Source organism: Sinocyclocheilus anshuiensis, unplaced genomic scaffold (genome assembly GCF_001515605.1).
Source record: "Sinocyclocheilus anshuiensis isolate Anshui unplaced genomic scaffold, SAMN03320099.WGS_v1.1 scaffold2918, whole genome shotgun sequence".
NCBI lineage: Eukaryota > Metazoa > Chordata > Actinopteri > Cypriniformes > Cyprinidae > Sinocyclocheilus > Sinocyclocheilus anshuiensis.
In genome coordinates, this window is record NW_015547786.1 from 59,806 (window position 1) to 69,920 (window position 10,115).

Consider the following 10,115-nt stretch of genomic DNA (forward strand, 5'->3'; position numbering starts at 1 on the left):
ACTCTGTCCCGTCCTCCCAGCGTGCGCTAAGCACATGAGACACAATTGGGGCGATCCGCTCGATCTTAAACACGGTCTCACGGACCTCGAGGTGAAGGATATGGGAGCTCATGGCATGGGTGATTCCTCTGCCATTGAGCCCTCTGTTGCCAGGCACCTTAACCCCGTCCACGGCGGGCTGCTCGCTCCCCCGAAGCCGGTTTTGCCCAATAAAATGGACCGTTTTTCTGCCTCAATTCACCAGGCCGCTTACAAATCCTCGGCCTTGGCTGTCAGGGCCCTAAACGTTTCATCTCTCCTCTCCGCTTACCAAGCGGAGATTTTGGACGATTTAGGGCAGCAGCTGGACAAAGGAGCTCCCTCTCCAACCTTGTGGAAGGAGATCGTCACTGTCAATGACCTCGTCCTCCGCAATGCCCGTCAGGCCGTCCAAGCCTGCGGGAGCGCTCCATGGCGCTTTCTGTGGTGGGAGAGCGTGCCCTCTGGCTTAACCTGTCAGGCCTCCCCGACAGTGAGAAGAGGCGCATCACGGGCGCTTCGGTTGAGCCCGGCCGGGCTCTCTTTGGTCCCGCCGTCGGATTGATGCAGCAACGTTACGACGACAAGGAGGACGAGGCCTTCAAGTTATGCCTTCCTAGGAAGGCGGTCACATGCCAGGTGCCCCCTGCGCGTTTGCCTAACCCTCCTGTCACGGGACGAAATTTCCATCAGAGCATGGAAAGGCCCCGCAACAAACTCGCCCTAAGCCCAAGGACTTTTTCTCTGTGTGTGGGGGCAGGCTTAGCTCCTCTGAAAATGTCAGGTCTGCGGATTTTGACATACTTGGACGATTGGCTCATCATAGCCGAATCGAAGATGAAAGTACTGCAGGGCACCCGTCGTGTGCTCACTCACATCACATCTCTCGGGTTCAGGGTGAATTTGAACAAAAGCAACCTTACACCCAGTCAGAGTGTGATTTTCCTGGGCTTGGAGCTGAGCTCAGTCTCCATGCGAGCGCGTCTCTCTCAAGAGCGAAAGTGCAATATCGCACAGGTCTCAAACTGCAGGGTCTAATGGCTTCAATCTATCCAGGTTTTGCCTCTGGGACTTCTGAGAATGAGGGCGTTCATGAAATGGTTTTTGTCACTACATTTCAGCCCGTTACGCGATCTCTGCCGCTCTGCACCACTGGAGAGACAGAGCTCCCTGGCTTTTACGCACAGGGAACTCCTTTGGGGACGGTGATGTTGCGGAAAGTCGTGACGACAGATGCGTCCCTAACAGGCTGGGGTGCCACCCAGGAGGGCAGAACGGTGAACGGTTTGTGGCCGAGCAGACTACGTTCAGTGCACATAAATTATTTAGAGCTTATGACCATATGGAAAGCTCTGAATTATTTTCTGCCTCGCCTGCAGGGGCATCATGTGCTCGTACGCTGCGACAATACCACAGCGGTAGCATATATCAATCGCCAGGGCGGTTTGCGCTCATCGAAACTTCACGCTCTAGCTCACAAGCTTTTAGTGTGGAGCAGGCGGTTTTTCCTGTCGTTACGCGCGACTCATGTTCCAGGCATTCTGAACAGAGGCGCGGACCTTCTATCGAGGGGGAACCCACTCTACGGAGATTGGCGCCTTCACCCTCAGATAGAGGGCTTGATATGGATGAGATTCGGACAGGCAACCGTAGATCTATTCGCCTCGCGCGAAAACAGCCATTGTCCTATGTTCTTCTTGCTAAAGGACGTGGACGCACCCCTCGGGGTCGACGTACTGGCCCACCCATGGCCCAAAGTGCTGCTGTATGCTTTTCCTCCTCTGTGCCTGATAACTCCAACACTGGCCAGGTGAGAGAGAAGGGCCTGTCTCCTCTGTTATATGCCCAACCATGGTGCCTCCCCCTCCACACAGATCTATTATCTCAAGCGAACGGGGAGATTTATCACCCACACCCGGACAGGGTGGCTCTCTGGGCCTGGCCCGTGAGAGGACAAACTTAAACGCGCTAGGGCTTCCCCCGCGTGTGGTTGCTACTATACAGAATGCCAGGGCCGTGTCTACTCGGTCCTTATATGGCTGTAAGTGGCAGGTGTTTGAAGGGTGGTGTGATGGGCGTCGTCTCACATCATATCAGTGCTCAGTTCCTGATATTTTGTGTTTTTTGCAAGACCTTATGGATAAAGGCAGGTCTTTTTCCACCATTAAGGTCTACCTGGCGATCGCAATTAGATTATTTTCCAAAATCATTCAGCCCTAGTGTACGGGAGGCCCCCGCAGCACCCCCTAACCCTTTGGTGGGCCCCATCGCAGGACATTCTAAAATCACACAGAACGCATTTTTGCAAGACGCAAGACGCGGGAGTGGAATTTAGAAAAAAAAAAAAACGCAAAAGACATGAGACGTGAGCGCAAAGGTTGTGAAGTGGAGTGGAAAAGCATGTGAACAACTCTTAACGTGACTTAATGTTCTAAAACAACAACCAGTGAAAATCTGTTTTTGCTCACATTTCACTTGACAAGGGCACCGTGATCGGAGTGGATATTTTTACGCTTAACGTGGCTTATGCATTAAGAGTGATATTTAAAGTTCAAACTCTGTAGAAGAGCCCAAAATATGAATGCAAAGTGAAAAGTTTTATGTTAAGCGTTTACCTCACTGTAAAAAGTAGTAATGTGCAATTGTTATGTTAAAGAGCAGACTGTTTACGTGGGTACTTGTCAAGACAGCCATTGATCTGAACTGAATAACCACAGAATATGAAGAATATTAAAAGCTTTGGGAGCTGTTCATGACAGACCTAAATCTGCACAAAAACATAGCAAAATATTGTGTCATTATTCCCAAAAATGAGAAGGCTTTTTTTTGTTAATATTGCACACCCCTACCACTACCACCACCTGCAAAACCAATTCCTTTGGTGGGGCTTGTTTTGCTGTTGCCTCTCCAGTGTACCTGTTGTCACTTTAATTTTAACCAAAGCATGTGAAACTGATTCAAACGTATGCTTTCTAACAGGACAGATCGGTATCCCTGAAGTTTAGTTGATTTTGTGTTATACTGTGATTTAAGTGCTCCCTTCATTTTTTTTTAGCAGTGTATTTTCAATACCGACTATCAGCAGCCATACCATTTAGTTGTCTAGTCTGACACGTCTCTATTATTAATTAATATAAAATGTATGATGTAATAGGTTTGAGAGAAAGAAGCTCAACTTGATATCATAAGGGACCTTTTTCACATTTCCTTGTTTCTCAGCAGCAGAAGTCGTCATAGTTGGGTTAACTTGAAGATCAGTGAAAAGGAGAGTACCACAAATATATTTTTTGCATTCCCATTTGCTCAAATAGCAAAAGAAAAACTCCACGATAGTGTTCATGACTTTCAATAAAAGGAAAAAACTGAGAGACTGATAACGGCAGTCAGAAGAGAGAACGATGTCAAATTTACCATCCCTCCCATAGACGCTGCATTAGAAACACCCTCGCATTAGCATTAACTTTTTTTTTTTTTTTGTAATTTGGGGCAAAGGTGATAATACAAAGAATAGTGTTATAAATGTACATACAATAAAAAAAAAAATACAAATATGAAAAACTTTCGAGGATTTACGATGCTGATGACCGTTAAACGCATCATCACAGTCTTGTAAAAAGGGTCCAGTATGTGTATATGTCAGAGTGTAGCCTACTTTTGTTGCACCATGACTTGCACAACTCATTTTGAATCCTTGTTTCTCCAGTCAGGTAAGAGGGAGGCTGAAAGAAGAGGTGGAAGGCATGAGAATGACTCATCCCAATTTCAAACCAGGCCTGGTGGTGTTACAGGTTAGTGGTAACCTGTCTATGAATGACAGTTAATCATTTCTGAAATATTGATGAAAATGATGGTAGTAGTTCTATTTTGCACTTGACCAATAAATGATTCGTTGCTGTATGCATATTTGACAGTTCATTTTATATTTTTATTGCCTTAAAGACTGTTTATGCTTTTTTATTTTTGAGTAAATGTATTTTATATTTTGCTTTTTCAATTTTTTAATCTTTTATAATTAAAAGGGTTTTTTCTAATCGCAATTGTGCAAATTTGTTGGTCTGTGATTTAATGAAAATGTGTAAACTTTTAATGTAGATGATATTTCCAGTCAGTCTGAAGTTCTGTTTAAACTCTCCTCTTATAATTGCATATGTTAGCCTACTCGGACAGTGCTTCCCACAGGTTTGAAATATACTTGCAGTGGTAGCCAGGTGGAAAATCCTCCTATTACCCACAGCACAAAAATAACCATTAGGGAACATTCTTTATAAGTTGTTTTTAGGTTATTTACAAATAACCTCCCTGCAATGTTCTGGGAACATTATTTTATGGTTGCAAAATATAAAACCTAAAAAGAACATTCCTAGAACATTATTGTTTGGTTTAAAGATAAATAAATAAATACATAAGATAACCAAACAGGAACCAAATACTAACGTTCTAACTAACGTTGGATCTTAGTTTTCTCTCTGCATTTTTTTCATTGTTGATGGCTATTGAAATTTCATGTCAAATCAGGGCTTAACGCTAGGGATTTTTTTTTACTGACCCGGTTAGGCCAGTCGTTCAAATTTTTACTTGCCCTGCCAACATTTTCACTGGCCCTGCTACAAAAAATAAAATAGTTTTTGTTGTCATAGTTTTTGACTCATGTTATCTTGTATTTTAATAAATAAGCTTATATAACACAAATATTTGATGCCACTTCAATTTTACAATTCTCAATTCCATGTGAACAAGTAAACACTCTGTAAATAAGAACAAATGAACATACAAGCAATAGCACATAATAAATAAATAAAACAAAGATAAAAATTAAACGATGCTTTATGCTTTTAGGTTTGTAGGTGTACAAAAAAGTATAAGAATAATCAAATGTAAAATATGTAAATGTAAAATAACATTATTTTCTGCATAAATTAAATATAGATTAATAATTGTTAAAGCTGCAAAAGTTATTCAGTCAAGAGCAGTAAGTGATTCTCTCGCTGTTGTTTTTTTTTGTTTGTTTTTGGATTAACATTAAGGACACCAACAGCAGCTTGTAAATTAGGAGCTGTCACTTTAAACACAATTCATGGGTCCAATATAGTGATACACACCCGGTTTCTTTGTCAGCTGTTTAAGTTCACTTAACTGACTGTTTTTGAGTATTCTTGCCAAGTCGAGTATTCTGACATACTTTTGGATGTATTTGTCTGTTTAAGGCACAAGAAGACACGAAAAGAAACTCAATTTGGGGGTTGTGCATTGCCTGAGTTGTTCACATCTTATTGCGTCTGAAAGCTTTGAAGTGCCCCTATTATGCTATTTGAAATGTTTATAATTTGGTTTTGGGAGTCCCCAACAACAGGTTTACATGCATGCAAGGTCAAAAAACACTTTCATTTTCTTATAATATAGATTTAATTTTACGATATTTCTCAACAACTTTCAAACAATTTGTTCGAAGATTCATCTTTCTAAACCCCTCCTTTGCATAATGTTACTTTGCTCTGATTGGTCCGATGACCCAGTCTGTTGTGATTGGTCTACTGCGTACAGCGCATGTCGGAAAAGGAACGTCTATCACCAGAACTTGAATACGGCTTATTAATAATACATCCTATTATAATAATAATAGTGCTCTGTTCTAAAGCACAGCAGAGCACAGCGTCTTCTTGACATTACGTTATCCACACGAAGGAGCTACAGCATTTGAAGTTTGTTTTTGCAGGATGTCCACGCAGAACGTAGGCGCGCATTATGCAAATGTAAGAATTTGTGATGTGTGAAATTCGTGGAATGGGATTAGAATTTAAAATGACTCATTTCAACGGTTCAGAGTCGACTTTCTTTTGAGAGACAATAACTGATGCACTTTCAACTTTACAACTTTGCAGACTGTTTACATTCACATACAGCTGCATTATGCACTGCATGAAATGTAATTTTCAAAATCCATAATAGGGGCACTTTAAAATTACTTGAATGTTCAAATTGGCCAGGTGTATTTGTCCGTTAAAGCGCGAGAAGATGCAAAAGAGAACTGCATTCGGGGCTCGCGCGTTGTCAGAGACGTGTGGCTCTCTGTGTGTGCGCTGTGCACACAGAACACAGCACGCAAATACTGAATTGAGTTCTTTTGTGTCTTCTTGCGCTCAAATACTTTAAAATCAATTGAATGTTTAAATTGATAAGGCTTAAAAACATGTTCAAATGAAAAACCTTCGTGACAGCACTGCAGCATTAACTGTCCTGAGCATCTTTCACACTGGCCCCTGGCCATCTGACAGTCCTTATTGTGGAGCCCTGCAAATTAAGTGAGAGACATAATAATTAAGGCTTTTACATTTATTTAGTGCCATTTCACGCTAAACACTAATGTGGCTAAGTTACCTGTGGTGCTATTCTCCCTACCTCATTCTCACGCCGTATTTTCTTTGATTACTCATGTGCTGAGTAAATGCATGAAAAATTAGTACGCTAACCTTTGTCTTTCTAACTACCATAGACTCAAATAGTATAGTATAGTTGCAGCTTTCAAATAATTCAAAGCTATGAGCCCCGGACATGATATGTGGAAAAATTTAGGGTAAGACGGGGGAAGAATTCCCCTTTAAGAACAATGTCCATATACTGATAAACTGTAACAATTTACATATGAGTGAGTTTAGCATGCTGAGGATTGTTATGCATTACCCAACATACTATTATGGGAATCAAATGGAAAAAAATTTACAATTTAGTTGTAATGCCATAAGAATGAAAATTATGAAAGGAGGCCATCTTGCCCCACTATTGGGGCAAAATGACCCCCTACCTGGGGCAAGAAGCCCCTGGCATCTTGACCCAACTTTCATCTAACCTTACAAAACATTTTATCTAAACACCAAATTAATCCTAACAATTTTATTTTTGGAAAATCTAACTAAATTGGTAAAATTGTGCATTTTGACAATGTAATTTGAATAAATTAACTGAAATGGAATGTTTAATAATGACATAAAGAGTACAGAAGCATAGTTACAGAGAGAGGTATCTGAAAGGCAATTAAATTCAACACTTTATAAACCTGAAAGCATGTCACAATATAATGTATGTATTGCAACACTTACTGTGCATTGAGACTGAATTATTGCACTCAGTTTTAGGTTGTGATGACTTAAAAACTTTACAGTATTGTTCTCAGGCTGAATAATTATTAAATAACAACAACATAAATAACAATGAATTCCAAAGAAAATATTTACGTTTACACACACACACACACACAGGTTTGTTTTTGTGAATTGTAGGGACTCTCCATAGGCGTAATAGTTTTTATATTGTACAAACCGTATTTTCTATCGCCCTACACAAACCCTACACCTAAACCTACTCCTTACAGGAAACTTTCTGCATTTTTAGATTTTCAAAAAAGCTCATTCTGAATGATTTATAGGCCTTTTTAAATACGGGGACACTCAAAATGTTCTCATAAATCACCTTCTCGTTGTAATACCCATGTCATACCCATGTCATTATACAAATTTGTGTCCTCATAAATCACAAAAACTCACACACACGTTTACTTAGCGATCTAAATAGGGGATGCTCCATAGATGACTTCCGTTTTTATATTGCACTAATTATTAGCGAACATTCAAACATAATTTAATAATAAAATAAACAAACACAAAATAGCGCGACAGCCCCTCACGGACGACTGCCGCGCACAAACAGAACCAAAACACAAAATAAAGTCCAGGCCTGGTCCTCTCTCCTCTTGCACTGTCGTCACTCCTCCTTTTATCCTTCCGGAGCTCCTCCGTGGGACTCGAGACCGGTGGTGGCGCAGGTGTCGTGCATTATCACTTACTCCATTCCCACGGCTCTTGGCCCCGCCCCACTCGTCACATATAACCTATGTAATTTTAGATTTTTATTTAAATTTTTAAAATTTTATTTTTATATATTGTTTTTACAAATGAGGATGTCCCCAACATGAGTTTTTATTTTATTATTTTTTATTTCAGAGTTTAGCTCACTTACAAATGTGTCCTTAATTTGTACATACACACAGACACACACACACACCCCCCTCCACCATGATACTTTTCTCTTATAGCACTTTTCCACTGCATGGTATGGCTCGGTACGGTTCACTTTTGGGGGGTTTTCCACTGGGTACAGTACCTGGTACCTGGTACTTTTTTTAGTACCACCTCGGTTGAGGTTCCAAGTGAACCGTACCGTTACCAAAACGTGACGTGTAAACTCTGCTGATCACTTTAGTACCACCTCGGTTGAGGTTCCAAGTGAACCGTACCGTTACCAAAACGTGACGTGTAAACTCTGCTGATCACGGATTGGCCGGAGAGAATCGTCGGCCTTTTGCCCCATTTTAAGGGGGCCATCTTTACCTTTACACTTCAGAAAAAAATATGTATAGATTTCTTTACTCAGATCTAAGTTAATTATTCTACCCATAGGCCCGCCCAGGTAAAGTCTATGTGTGGGAAGCACGGTCAGAAGTTGCATATGAATGCACCCTAAAGTCATAATGCGGAAAACACTGCTGTTATCATTATTAGTAGTAATGCTGCGTTCAAGTCCTCCTGGGACGTTCGTACTTACGAGTTGACAAGTCAGTTTAGTCGGCACAAGATGGCGGTCTACCTTCTTTTAATAAATTACAAGAAAATACAACAGGGTCTGCATTTTTTTACTTGAATTTCATTAACTAGCATGCGTAACAAGAACATGACCAATTTAAGTTTATAGGACAACTAAACTTTCAATTTAAACAAAAATTTACCGTCAACTACAGATGTTGCATCCATCGATTCCGCCATGTTTCTCATTGACACGCCCCCAACTCGGAAACTCTGGGCTTAAAGAAAATTTAGAGCTTCCCACTCGTAATAACGACTTTGGGGTGGCGTTCATGTGTGTTCAACTCGTAAATATGATCTATCCGACATGACTTGAACGCACCATAATAGTACTTGGGAAACACATTACTTAAGCAAAAGCTTCAACTCGACAAAAGGAAAGGAAAAAATACAAAAATGCATTTTTAAAAATGCAAATATGTGGAAGTTTTAAACATTACTTGAATGTCGATGGTTTGTTTGTTGTAGGTGGGAGACAGAGAGGACTCAAACTTGTACATCAGCATGAAGCTAAAAGCAGCTACTGAGGTAAAACCACATTCAGCACAGTGATTCAGCTACTTTTGTGTGTAGATATCTGTGCTTTAAGTAGAGTCAAAGTTGTACAGACAGGTTTCCAGTGGGTCTTTAAAAAGTTTAAGAGTTTTATAATTTTAGGGTGGTTGTGTACACAAACTGCAGACACAATTATATTCAAATACCATGTAAAAAGTTAATTTTGCATAATAGTTGCCCTTTTAAGGTGAAATATGCAATTTCTGCACTTCTAGTGTCACATTGTGGAATTACAAAGATAAAGCATGTTTTTGAACAACCTTAGCAAACATCACTTTCACTGTAACCGACAAAATAAATCAATTTATTTTCTGATGTAACACGTCAGCCATGGTCCCACACCACCTAAATGCCCACTGGCTCAGCCTGCTACAGTAGCCATGGCCTAAACTCTCACTATAGGTTGACCTGAAAAGAGACAGATGGATCAGAGGAGACCACTCTAAATGATGTTGCCTGGGAGGCACAATGTTTACACTTTTAGGGGGAGATAAATCCATTAATGGCATACTTATAGTAGTCAATTAACAATAAACTTGGTTAAGAGAATGTAATTTTACAAAATCAAAACTTCAGAAAAAAATTCAGTTGGTGTATTATGACACTTTACTTTATGGTGTTTATATTGTAATGTGTTGAAGATGGTTGTAAGTAGTGCTGGGTGATATACCGGTTCATACGGTAAACCGGTTTGAATTACGCACATGGTATGAATTTTTATAAAACCGGCATACTGGTACAAGTGCTTAAGCAATGTAGATAGCGTCGTGAATTGAGAGGGGATCCCTGTTAACTTAACCTGCAAAGATTACCTGCGACCCCAGATTATTGTTGTACAATATTCACAGAATGTTAAAGCATCACACTCCTACTTGATCTGGACAAACTGTGTATTATTATAAATTTAAG

At 40.4% G+C, this 10,115-nt stretch overlaps 1 long non-coding RNA gene across 1 annotated transcript in view; it reads left to right on the top strand.

The window, feature by feature from the left end:
- LOC107704609 (uncharacterized) overlaps positions 1–9,182 on the top strand; it is a 13,778-nt gene extending 4,596 nt beyond the window's left edge. The window contains exons 2-3 of the long non-coding RNA XR_001635979.1: positions 3,722–3,806; positions 9,120–9,182. This is a non-coding gene — a long non-coding RNA (uncharacterized LOC107704609). The remainder of the gene's footprint in view (positions 1–3,721; positions 3,807–9,119) is intronic.
- The last annotated feature ends 933 nt before the right edge of the window (positions 9,183–10,115 follow it).